Here is a 13,793-nt window from a genome sequence, read left to right on the forward strand (position 1 = left end):
ACATTTCACAAAGTCATAGCTGTCTTTATACAGAGTAGGCCAATAGAATCCACATTCCAGGACCTTTGCAGCAGTTCTTGTTCCCCCAAAATGACCGCCGGTAGGTGATGCATGGCAATGAAATAAAATGTCCTTCATTTCTCTTTCTGGGACGCATCTTCTGATAATCAAATCCGGACACTGTTTGAATAGAAAAGGATCATCCCAGTAGTAATGTTTCACATTATGATAAAACTTTTTCAATCTTTGTCCTGTAAATTCTGGTGGCACAACATTGGCTGCCAGATAGTTCACATAGTCGGAAAACCATGGCATCAACTCATCTTCCACTGTAAATAATTGTTCATCTGGGAAACTCTCATTAATTTCCCCAGCAGCAAGTTCAGATTCATCCCCCAACTCTAGTCTTGATAAATGATCCGCTACCAAATTCTCTGTATCCTTCTTATCCCGAACCTCCATATCGAACTCTTGTAGAAGAAGTACCCAACGAATAAGTCTGGGTTTAGCATCTTTCTTAGCAAAAAGATGCCTGATTGCTGAGTGATCCGTATACACAATCATTTTGTTCCCCATCAAATAAGGCCTGAATTTATCGAATGCATACACAATGGTGAGAAGTTCTTTCTCAATGGTGGCATAATTCAACTGAGCACCATTTAGTGTTCTGCTGGCATAATAAATAGTCTGAAATACTTTGTCAACACGCTGCCCCAGAACCACACCCACTGCAAAATCACTTGCATCGCACATTAATTCAAATGGCAGGTCCCAATCTGGTGAAATTACTATAGGTGCTGAAACCAATTTCTGCTTTAGTATCTTGAAAGCTTCAAGACACTTCTCATCCATGTCAACTTTGAAACAGATGTCATTTACATTTGCAAACTTTAAAGCCTTAAACACATTGAATACCACTTCTTCACCCTGAACTCGAAGTGTCAACTCACATTTCTGATCATCAATTAAAGCTTGCCCAGTAGCTAAAAATGGTCTTCCCAGAATGATTGGGACATTTTCATCTTCTTCCATATCCAACACTATGAAATCTGCCAGAAAAATGAATTTGTCCACTTTAACAAGGACATCCTCTATGATTCCTCTGGGGTGTTTAACTGAACGATCTGCTAGTTGTAATGTGACTGTTGTAGGACTAGCCTCCCCCAAACCAAGTCTTATGAATACAGACAAAGGCATCAGATTTATACTCGCCCCCAAATCACACAAAGCATGCTTACATTCAAACTTCCCTATCGTACACGGTATAGTAAAACTCCCCGAATCTCTCAACTTTTGGGGCAACTTCCTCTGCAATATCGCACTGCACTCCTCAGTGAGCGCCACCGTCTCATAATCTTCCATCTTCCTTTTCTTGGACAGAATCTCTTTCATAAATTTCACATAGCTAGGCATCTGCTCTAATGCCTCAGCAAAAGGAATATTGATATGCAACTTTTTGAATACCTCTAAAAACTTAGAAAACTGTTTATCCAGTGTAGTTTTTCTAAGCCTCTGAGGATATGGAACTCGAACTGGCTGGTCATCAACAAAGGGAGGACACTTGTTTGAACCCTGGTGATCTTCAGTAACCCCTTTCGCATTTGTATCTGATTTCTCACCCAGCTCTTTATTCTGAACCACTGACTTTTGTACACTAGGCTGCTCCACTTGCTTACCATTCCTCAACGTAATTGCTTGACAGTTCTCTTTAGGATTTACCACAGTATTACTAGGCAAATTCCCTTGCGGTTTGTTATTAAGCATGTTGGCCAACTGACCCACTTGTGTCTCAAGGTTTCGAATAGAGGATCTGGTCTCAGTCATGAATTGAGTCTGGGTATTTGTAAGAGTCAACAAAGCTGCTTGCAACTCATTTGGCTTTTCTGGTTGAATTTGTGACCTCGGTTGGTGTGACGATGAGGCTTGATTCATAGGCTGTTGTGACATATTCTGCTAGTATTGGCCTTGAAACTGTGATTGTTGACCCTGATTGTTCCTCCATGAGAAATTTGGGTGATTTCTCCACCCAGGATTGTAAGAGTTGGAGACCGGGTTTTGATATGGCCTCTGAAAATTACCAACTGCTTGTACCTGAACCTGATCAACTGGCATATTACCATACATGTTGTTCGCTGTACATTGTTCATACAAATGAGGCCCTCCACATAATTCACACCCTGATTGCATCTGTATAGCCTGGGCTTGAGCTGAGATCTTGTTTTGTTGCAACTGCTTTGTCAATGAAGCAACTTGAGCAGTTAAAGCAGTGATAGCATCAAATTCGTATACCCCAGCTACTTTTCTCTGTGAGGTGTCTCGTTCGGCAGGCCACTGATAATTGTTCATAGCCATCTCCTTTAACAATTCATATGCTTCATCAGCCCCTTTACTCATGAAAGCACCACCTGCTGCTGCATCAATTATAGTGCGAGTAGTACCGCACAACCCGTTATAAAAGTTGTGGACTAACATCCACTTCTCAATACCGTGATGAGGGCATTTCCTGAGCAAGTCTTTGAATCGTTCCCATGCATCGTACAATGACTCTCCTTCATTCTGATAAAAGTTGTTGATTTCTCCCCTCAACTTGGCAGCTTTTGCAGGAGGAAAGAACTTGGAGAGAAACTTCTGAGCCAACGCTTCCCATGTATTAATTGAGTTGGCCTACAGAGAAATAAGCCAACTTTTTGCCTTGTCCCTGAGTGAGAAAGGGAACAGTCTCAATCTGATCACGTCATCACTTACTCCATTAAACCTGAACGTTGCACATAGCTCCAAGAAGTTCACTATGTGCAAGTTAGGATCCTCATTGGGGAGACCACCAAACTGGGCAGAAGTCTGGACCATTTGTATCATCGACGGCTTAATCTCGAAGTTATTGGCAGTAACAGTCGGCAGTCTAATGCAAGAGTGCACTCCTGTGACAGCAGGGAGCACATAATCTTTTAATGCTCTTGCTCCTTGCTCCCTTAGAATTTCTGCAGCACCTTGCACATTGTTGGCACCATTTCCCAAGTTGTCAGCCATGGTAAAGTCCAATTTCCTCTTTGTTTTCCGGTTCTTCCTGTACTTTCTTTCAATTTCCAGAGCAATTGGTATAATCTCCTTTAGTTTATTGCTTCGCATATACCAATCAGCCCCGCAACACAATAGAACCTTAATACAAAGAAATGTTAACCGAAACTAATTAAAATAAAATAACCAAATTAGAAAGAAAAAAACAATAATTGTGATATTGGAATTCAAGTCCCTGGTAAAGGCGCCAAAAACTTGTTGCGAATTTTTAAAGCTACGCAAGTATACGTAGTCGTGTCAAGTAATAAATTATGTAAGAACGGATATTGTCCCACAGAGACTATCTCCTAAGTACCACTAATTGATTTTTTGAATTCTATTTGGTTAATCAAAATTTCAATGAACAATTAACTATGAACCAAAATTAAAGAATTAGAACCAAAACAATAAATTACCACTTAAAAATCAGTAATAAAAACAACCTAGGAATTAATTTAATCAACTGGTTATTCTATTAATTTTAATGATGAACTCTAAATCTCTTCTTTCTATTCTAATAGCAGGTTAATTTATTCGATACCTATTCTTTTTTAAGACATAAGATCTCAATCTATATGCAAGTCTTCTACATTTCTGTGATAAACCTGAACATATAAAAGGCATTAAACAAAGAAACCTAATTACTACACAAGTCATATAGGTACTTTCGTCCAATATGAACCCTATGTCTATATAATGATAGCATATTTAATCCTCATCTTTCGAATTTTGAATCAAAACCATTAAATCAAGCAAATAGTGATCAAGTATTTACTAGCATTAAACACACATCATATAGATTAGAATAGAAAAGAAAGATCAATAGAAAATCATAATAAAATTAAATAGAAATCCCAGTGACTACATTAATTCCTAGATAAAAGAAATTAGTTCATAAACACCATAATGAAAATAAACTGCAAATAATTGTTCATAAAATTAACCTAAAGAATTTAGATGAAAAAGAAAACTAATTACAGCAGCCTTTTTTTTTATCTAGGGTTTATAAAACTTCCAATCCTCCCAAAATCACAGAATGATGTCTCTTAAATAGCCCTCAAGTGTTCCCAAGTGAAAAGACCAAAACACCCTTCAAAAAGTCGTATAAAATCTGAAAATCGCATCATCAGCGCTATAGCGAGGTATTCTTGGCGTTGTAGTGCTATAGTCAGAAGCAATACGTTCAGAAATCTGGGCACCAGCGCTGTAGCGCTAAAGTCAGAAGCATTACTTCTTCCAAACTCCTTCCCAGCGTTATGGCGCTCCCTTAGTAGCGCTGTAGCGCTACTAACAGTACCCAAATTTGCACAAATCCGTCCCGATTTTGTTCCACTTTCACTCTTTTTCACTATTTGTATCACTTTAGCATTAATCACCCTGAAACATGAACAAACGAAAAATTTTCCGAAATAAAATAATCCTAACTAACGAAAAATACCCTAAAAACTTAGACCATAAACGAGCCTAAAACTCGTTTATTGGCCATCATTTCCTCATGAAGAGAGCCGTTCAGCTCGCGGACCCGGGTCTCCAAGCTTTGGATCTTCTCCCCGTCCCGAACAAACTGAGCCGCAACCGCCTCCAGAAGGGCTGCCTTCTCGTTGGCCTCGGTTTCTTTCCGGGACAAGATCTCTTCAAGCCCGGCCTTGACTCGGTCGAACTCTGCGCGGTCTGTGTCGGCCTGAGCAACCACTTTGCTCAAGGTCTCCCGAGACTGGGCCGTGTCCCTGGCCAGGGCCTCCTTGGCGGCCTCCCTTTGATTCATGGCCACCTTCAGCTCCAGCTGGAGCATCTCCATCTTCATGCCTGCCTCGGCCACTAGGTCAGCATTCCGGTGGGACAGCAGAGCATCCTGGAACAAAGCAAAGTTAGAAGAATCCTTACAAACAAATAAAAAGGGGGAAGAAAAAACACGAAACAAACTTATAGCGGTGGCCTGATGGCGGAGGGCCTGGGAGATGAACAACATGTCTGGGTTGGCGATGGTGGCATAATGTTTGAGTTGGAGGTTAGACATGGTGTTCCTCACTTGGTCCAACAAGTCCACCACAAAAAGGGTCGTGTCCTACCCCAGCTTAGGGCGAAAGCCCGTCTCGGCGGCTGGCCGATCCACGATCAGCTGGGGGACGCTGAAATCCGCCGGGCGCTCAGCGAACTCAACCTGACAACGAATCGTCAGGGCCTTGTACATCTCATCTCTCCTTTCCCTGCCACTCTCCCAAGTCCGGGAAATAAGCCGGGACTGCTCGTCCTGCAAGACGGCTTCCCCCTCCTCGGGTAGTGCCAGATGTATGGGGAGGGCCAGTAATGCGGGAATCTCCTTTGCAGCGAGGCGGCTTTCCCCGTGCGACTCATCTGCTGAGCCAGCCCGCCTCGTCCAGGGCCTCTTGTTCCCGGTTTCGGCCTCCGCCGCGCCCAAGTCCAAGGCCCTCTTCCCGGAACTCTGGCTTACCGCGAGTTTCGGCTCCAGATCGATCATCGGGGGTTGGGCAAGGCCGGGGACGGTAGCCGGGTCCACGGGCATGACAGGGATCGCGACAATTGCACCCTCGTCGGGTCGAGGATTTGCCCCTAGCGTCTCCTTGTTGCGGGAGGGGTCCGGGTGTTGGGTTTTATGCCCTTATAAAACCATGTCGGACATGTAGCACGATTTCATATTATCAATAAAAGTAGTAGAAATCATTTAGTTTGAAAGCCGTGTTGCTTGCTTGTTTTATTACATGATTATTGAAATAATACAAATATTTATAAAATCCCGAACATTTGGATAATTACAATTATAGTGAATAGGTCACAGTGGATTATTGATAACTCTACAAAATAGAGTTATTTTACCACTTTTTATGTGCTAATTGTTGCTTAATTCTTGAGTTTTTAATTGATTTATTAAGTTTTTAAGTAATTTTGAATTTATTAGTCTTCTTTTAATTTTATATATTTTTGTGTGTTTTTATAGTTATTTTGTTGTAATATATTGTAGTTTAATTTGTGGTAAAAAAAAAAGTTATATTATTGAGCTTAAGTGTTAAATATAAGTTAAGTTATAATTAATATTTTCAAAGAATTAAATTGATTTATTTTATAGTGGAAAATATTCTATTATGATTTATTTTATATTTATGTTGTAGGGATTTTGGTGTATTTTTGCTCTTAAAAAGCCAAGAAAAATGAATGAAAGAAAGGAGAAGAAAAATTGGCATTTATCAAAGGCCCAGTCCACTTGCCTCCTTAGGCCCACTTCAGCAGGCCCAAAGTCATTTGATGCTCCACCCAGCACATCACGCCTGGGCCTTTTTTTTGGTTAATCACCTCCAAGCTGCTCCAAACATCACAAGACCACCCATGTGCACCTATCATCAATGCCAAGCATAAATGCCCAGCTCCTTCCCACGCCTGCTTCAATCAATGCCCCTTCTTCCTGAAATGCATCCAGCCAATTCAGTTAATTGATGCCATCCGAAGCTGCCACACGCCTGGGCCAGCCGCCCAAATGAACCAAAGCAACCTCCTTGAGCCCAAAAAATGCTTTTGTACCATTTGTCCCCTATGACAAAAATACCACTTTTTACCACATTTTCTACACATTTTACCCCAAAACATAATTATTACACCCTATAATTTACCCCTATTTGTCATATTATAATTAATTTAATTAATTTGAATTGATTATTTTAATCATCATTTTTGGCTATAAATAAGGGATTTGTGGTGTCCATTTGAGGGAGGTTACCTTACCAAAAACTCTACACATTTCAAACCTCTCTATTCTCTTCATCTTCTTCTTCTTTTTATTTTTTTCTATGTATTTTTAGAGGAAAAATTTGGGGGTTTCTCCTCCAAATTTTCCTATTTATGTTTGTAATTTTTAGTTTGTATTTGTTATTCTAGTTATGTGTTTCTAATCTTTTTAAGATTATTAAGGTGATGATGAAACAATATGTAACTAGATAATGTTTATTTTGTATGTTGATTTCCCATTTTGTGCAATAAAGTTTATGAATTTTCTTCTTCAAATATTTTCTTTCATCTTAAATATCATGTATTTTGGATTGTTAGCACATATTTAAACTTTGTTCTTCATTAGTGCAAATACATAATATTCTTTGTGTAAGATGTGTCATTAAATTATACACATCCATGCTTAGAACAAAAATATTATGTTTTTCCTTATAAATAATGTTCATTGATTTATTTGTTATTTCATTAGATTGATTTACACTAAATACTTTGAAATTATAATTTTGAAAAGTGAAAAAAAATCTTATATTTTTAGAAGTAATTTGTGCTTAAAATTATAAATCTATTTGGAAAATGATAGTTTGATTTATTTTAACTATCACTAAAACTTGGGAATCAATGTACTTATAAATATTATTGAACTTATATTTTGTGGATTTTAATCCTTAATAATCTTATTTTACCATCTTCATTTCTATTATTAATTTATATTTATATATATTGTCTTTTATTTATATATATTGTCTTTTATTTATTTATATATATTATCTTTATTTTCTTTATTATTATCCTTTATTTTATTTTTATTGTTACAAATTCTCATCAATCTTTGGAACTAGGTTAGAATTTATTAATTTTGATTTAAAATAGTTTTCTTTTCAATTTTAGACAACTCCTTTGGGTTCGACATCCTTGCTTACACGATCACTATTCTATATGAACGATTCGTGCGCTTGCAATTTATAAATTTTTAAACATACCCGTTTTGGGTCCATCAATTATAGTTGTAATTATATGTTCAAAAGAACGAGTCCTAAGATTAGATCAGTGCATTGGATTTTCACTGATTAGGCAATCTACGATATGATCTACTTACACATTCAGGGTGTGATGTCTTGTCCAAGGCATCGACCAAGTAGATAAGATCGGATGTATTTAGTTACATCGGACTAGGACCGATATTGATTATTGATTGATAAATAAGTATCGTTGTTATCAAATCTAATCAATGTCACAACGTTGACCATATATTAAGTCGATCTTAATTCTGAGTGATAATATTCTGCTAATTATATTATTTAAATCTTTTGACTTGTTCGTTACCAGCTTACCCTACGGTCTAACCCATACTTACATCTTGGAGATTTATTAGTGTAATTGAGTGGGAGTATTATTCATAGATACGAAATCTATAACTTCTGTATGAGAAGTGAAAAGATGATTTCCTTAATTTCTTTGTTCAAAAGGTTAAATGATTGAGATCTCATTTCTGTGATTAAGTTCACGGAAATATCATTTATAAGGAACTTAGTGGGAGTTAAGGATAAAATACTGATGATGGGTAAAACGGTAATTTGCACCCAGCTCGTTAGTAAGTCATCGATAGAGGATTGACTGATTGTAATGGTTATAACAATGGATAACGTATTTATGGTTTTGAAAATACGTTCTATGAATTCAAGAGTTCAATTCCGAGTCTATAGTGGAGTCATGAGGAATTAATAAGGTAGTGAAATTATTCGTAAATAAATTCACGGTAACTTGTTGGAGCTTGATTTCATGGATCCATGGTCCCCACATCACCTTTGAGTAAATCATCTAGAATGTCTCAATTAATTGATTTAATTATCAATTAGGATTTTTAAAGTTGACTAGGTCAATTTTGGAAAACTTACAGAGATATGAAATTTAGAGAATAAAAGAGAATATTTGGGTAAATTTATTAATATTGATAAATTGGTATCAATATAAATAAATAATATTAAATCAAGTTTCAAATTATAATTAGTTAATTTGAATAAGGATTTAATTAATTAATTAAAAATAAATAAATAAAAGGTTTTGAATTTAGGCCCAGTTGGGATTTAAATTCAAAACAAAGAGATTGGGCCCAAGTCCATTTATGGTAGCCCAAGGCTTTTATTTTTGTTTATTATTTTTAATTAATTTAAATTTAAATAAATCCCATTAAGTTTCCTATATAAGGAATATGATATCTAGGGTTTTCAAAAGCAAGTCAGTCTCAGCTGATTTGGGTAAGTGAAAATCTAGACACTCTAATCCTTTCTTAGCCACATTCTCTTTTTCTTTTCTAGATCTCTATCTCATGTGTTGAGAACCAGCCCACACTAGTTCTAGGTTGATCAAAGGCTTGGTGAGGAAGACTGTGTTGCTGATCTTGTTCAATCTCTTGATAATACTCTGCTACAGAAAGGAATCAAGGGTTAGAGAGATTGAAGGATGGAGTTGTTCCAGTTCCGATGCGTATTCGTAAGTTTCTACATCATTGTGTTTATGTTAATTTACGAATCTAATATTCATATGTAATTCATGTTATTCTATGTTTCTATTATGTGTTTGGAAAAATAATAGGAAGCATGCATCTAGATTTAAATTCCAAGATCCTACACCGGGCCCGGTGCCTCTGGTTTTTTCTTGGCAGCCTTTTTTGCCGCAACCTTGGCCGCCCTCGCGGCCTGGGCTTTAAGGAGTTGCCTCATCTCATCCACGGGGGTAGACATGTCGGAGTCTCCTGCAACAAACGCAAATGAAAAAGAGTTAGTATGATTAAACAGGAAAATCGAAGTCAAAACTAAGAGTGACCCGGGAAGAACCCTTATCTAATCCCCAGGCGCGACTCAACTCATCTAACGCGAAAAAGTAGACTCAATCCCCCATGTCATCCAAGTTCAAGAAATTCCCATACTGAAGGAACCTGGACGAGAACAAGAGAACTTCCGAGCCTATGGGAACGGGAGACAAAGGTCTCAGCTCCCCGTCAACACCGAACGCTGCGCCTCAAAGTGCTAGCCTATCCCTAGCTAAATCCCCAACTTGGGGAGCATAAGTTAAGATCAAGGGTGAGTTACCTCGCCCTGATACGCTAGCCCCGGGGGTACCCGTGTTCGGCAGGGCCTCCTCGAAGAGGGTTTCCAGCTCCTCTGAAGCGGCCGCCTTCGACAGGACCAAGTCCTTCTTCCGCTTGGTCGCGTCCACTTGTGCCGCAGCCTCCACCTCCACGATGTGCTCCAGGGCCAGCTGCTCCCTTATGATGGCATTCTTCTCGCACTGAATTCCCCGAAGGCTCGGGACGACGATAGTCTGGTGGGCCGCGAGCATCCCGACCAGTCGGAGGTTGTCTGTATTGACGTAGCCTCCTACGTCTAGGTCTTCTGCGCTCAGCCCGGAGTAAAACCTTCTCTGGTCCAAGATGAACTGGGTGAGAGGAGTCTGGGTAAAAGGTCCTGCCACCCGAAGTAACACGTTGAGAAACAAAAAAAAAAAAGGAAAGAGGAAAAGAAAAAGAAAAACCAACCAGCTAAGGGTCGGGGAAGCACTTACCCACTCGCTGTAAGTCCAGCAGCAGCATGGGGTTCTTCTCCACGAGGAACCCGGACGTCATGAACCAATAATGCCGGACGTCTGGGGGATGCTTCCAGGAGCTTGTGGGAGCGGGGTAGCTACCTCGCAGCTTCAGCCTATAGAAGTCATCCAAGGTCTTGTCCTTGGCATTGACCTGTGGTTCCATCTTGTAGAAGTAAAAGATCTCCGCAGGGGTCGACTCCGTGATCTCCTTCGCGGTGCAGAAGACACGCCATTCCGCAAGCAGTCGGTAGGCTTGAGGCAGAAGCTAGAAGGGTGCGATTCCCACGTATGTTAGGAACCACATTAAGTAGTCGTGAAGCGGGAGTGTGGCACCCGCACTGATTTGGCCAGCGCTCCAGGCCCCGAACCCTTCCACGGAAGTATACGCCCGCTCCTCTATCCTGGGCAGGCGGTTGTGGAAGAGTCCGGGAGTGGACTCTATGCCCAGGCGCTTCTCCAGGACATACATCATCCGGTAGTTCCGAAACAGGTTCAGCACCGTATCCATCCCCCATCTGTTGCCTTTGGGGGTTCGGGACCCGAGGAGGGCGAAGGGGGGCCTGTTGACTTCCTCCTCCGAATGAAGGGTGACACCTGACGTCATGGCTGATGATCTAGGAGCAAAGAAAAGAAACCAAACAGTCAATACCAAAACCCAAGAAAGTCGGTTAAGGTACGGAGGGCCTCCTACGGACTGCTTGGAGTCCCCTCCAGATCAGGTCCGGGTTCACCAGAGAACCATGAGACCCAGATCGGGAACGAAAAATGGGCTGCTAAATAGGCTCCACCGTCTGTCCAGGAAGCATCCGGACCCGGAGCAACTTGGACCAGGCGGCCTTCCTAGCACTATTCCTAAGCGTAAGCAAGTTCTAGCAGCCTAAGCATATGAACAAAAAGACAGCCTACGTTCATGTATTTACCAAGAAGAAAGACAGAAAGACTTACTGTGAATAGCTGGCTGTGAAAGATGATGGTTGTCCGACGGTAAGGACGACAGAATCTCGTTCTTGAACTGGTGAAGGCGGTTCAACAACTCGTCGATAGGACAGGCCCAGGACGTGCGCTCAGGCGGAGGTGCATACACTGGGACTATTGGAAAAAGGCGGCAGCGCAGAGTGAGCAGGCGGTGAAAGATGTCGTCGGCGAGATCAGACATAAACAGATCCTCAGTTCTTAAAATGGCTCGAGAGTGTAAAAGTTTCAAATGAATGTCTGAGGAGTATTTATAGAGACCAAAATCCTGGTCTTTGATCCAGCGGATAAAAAATCCCCCATCGAACGGTCCAAGATCGTGGAGGGACATTAATGAGCACTCGAGAGCTGGATCGTCACCATTTCAATCCAACGTCCCAGGAGGGGGGGATTTCAAAGGTCGCCCCATCTTACGGTCCACCTCAACGCAGAAGCATTAATGAAGGACCCCCATGCGGATGGGACGCTTCGGAATTCGTGCTGACGCACTAGCCTAGGCCTAGTGACCCTTGAGGTGGTTAGGTGACCTTTCGAGGTCAAGTGCCATCGTTGCATCAGTCGCTTGGCGACATGTGTATCCCTCACCACGAAGTGGGACTTCAGTAAATGGACCCGGACATTGGTAAATGGTCCAGGCTCCGCGTGTGCCCAGCGTCATTGCCCCTTGCCACGGACCCACGATTCTAAGCAGGAACTGGGAAGGCAACCGTGGAGTATCCGGGAGCAAGGCAAGCCTCCACCTCGCAGACCCAGGCGAAGGCTTGGGGGGTAAATGTTATCCCCATTTCCTGCCTTGAGCCCGGGACGGTGGTCTAGGCCCACTGTCTGGGCAGTTGGGTTTGGGCCCAGCCCAGGCCCGCTTGGTAGGGAATGACCGGGAACGACGGCCCAAGTGTGGGTCCAGACTCAGACGGTGTCTAGGAAAGATGATTCGGGACGATCGTCAGGGAGATGTATAGCTATCTGGGGTTACGGTCGAAGTGTATGCAAACGGTCCTGGAGCCTGGTAACGATCCGGGCCTACGGTAGACGAAGAGGGACAGAGGTAAACGAACCCGGGTTAAGTCCTCCAGGTTGGCAGGAAAAGGCATCCGTGACCCTGAAGCCGCCCCATAACGCGTGAAGGTTGTCCCCACTTTTCACTTGCGGAAAAGGCCACCTCGGGATTGCACGCCGCTGGTTCAAACCTGCGCTGCCACTACACTGAATAATTTTGTCCCATGAATCTGCCTCGTAACTCAGAATGCCCAGAATAAAAGCCCCATTTTGTCGGGCCAAATATAGGCCTTTGGGCTGCCCTAGTGGGCTTTGATCATTCTTAGTCTTTTGTACTTTTATCCTTTGTATTGGGCTTCCGTTAGAGAAGCCAAGGGTATTTATATCCTTGTTGGGCCTGAGTCATGCCCGACCCAAGCCCAGTGCTCCTGTGAGCCTATAAATACAGGTGACAAAGCACTGGAGAAATGATCTGTTTGGATTGTATACAGTTACTCTGTTAAAACATAGAGAGAAACTCCATTGTAAAAGATTGTCTAAGCTCTAATACAACTGTCTCGTGGACCAAGGCTCATTAACACCCCAACCACGTAAAAATCTTGTTTATATCTTCTAAATTCCATATCATTAATCTCGCTTACTTTTTATTAATATAGTTTCCGAAAATCTCGGTAAACAATAACTTTTCAGGGATAGAAAAATATCTAGAAATCTCTCTCAAAGAAAGAGAACAGTGATACAAACAAAAGTCACTGTTCTTCACAAAACCCAGGTCCAAACTTTATCAGATCTCATGTGTTGAGAACATCTGATAAACAGTTTTTTTTGCCTATTGTTTGTATAGCGAGCCCACACTCGTTCTTTGTGTGCTGAGAACATTTTGGAAGATCTTGGTATGAAATCTCAAGGATTTAGCCATACAAAAAGATAGCAGCAAGGAAGGACCTGAGGTAATTTTTCAATTCATGTCTTTGATTCAATATATATATGCATGTGAAGAAGTAGATCTAGAAATCTTATGGGATTAAATTAACAATTTGATTGTTGTTCCGCTGCGTATAATCTCTTATTTGATCAATAAAAACCAACATCTTCGACAGGCACCATGTGCTTGGTTCAATAGACTAAAAGAAACATTTCTCAGCTGGAAGTTCATGAATTCTAAGGCTGACTCCTCTCTATTCTTCTTCAAAACAAACACTTTAATTATTTTGGTACTCATTTACGTTGACGATATAATTGTCATAGGCAACAATTTGGAGACACTGAAACAATTCATCACTAAATTGAACCTAGAGTTTGTGTTGAGAGATCTTGGGTCATTACACCACTTCTTGGGAGTGGAAGTCTATCGAGGCCGTACTAGTATGTATTTGAACCAAACTAAATATGTAGTAGAACTGTTGAGAAAGAACAACATGCTTCACTTGAAACCGTGTCCAACACCA

The 13,793-nt window shown here is 41.1% G+C and overlaps 1 non-coding gene across 1 annotated transcript; it reads left to right on the forward strand.

Moving 5' to 3' along the window:
* Positions 1-2,482: 2,482 nt before the first annotated feature.
* Positions 2,483-2,589, forward strand: LOC133802910 (small nucleolar RNA R71). The gene has a single exon (XR_009877655.1). It is a non-coding gene; the product is annotated as a small nucleolar RNA R71 (small nucleolar RNA).
* Positions 2,590-13,793: the final 11,204 nt, after the last annotated feature.

This window comes from Humulus lupulus, chromosome 9, assembly GCF_963169125.1.
Source record: "Humulus lupulus chromosome 9, drHumLupu1.1, whole genome shotgun sequence".
Classification (NCBI taxonomy): Eukaryota; Viridiplantae; Streptophyta; class Magnoliopsida; order Rosales; family Cannabaceae; genus Humulus; species Humulus lupulus.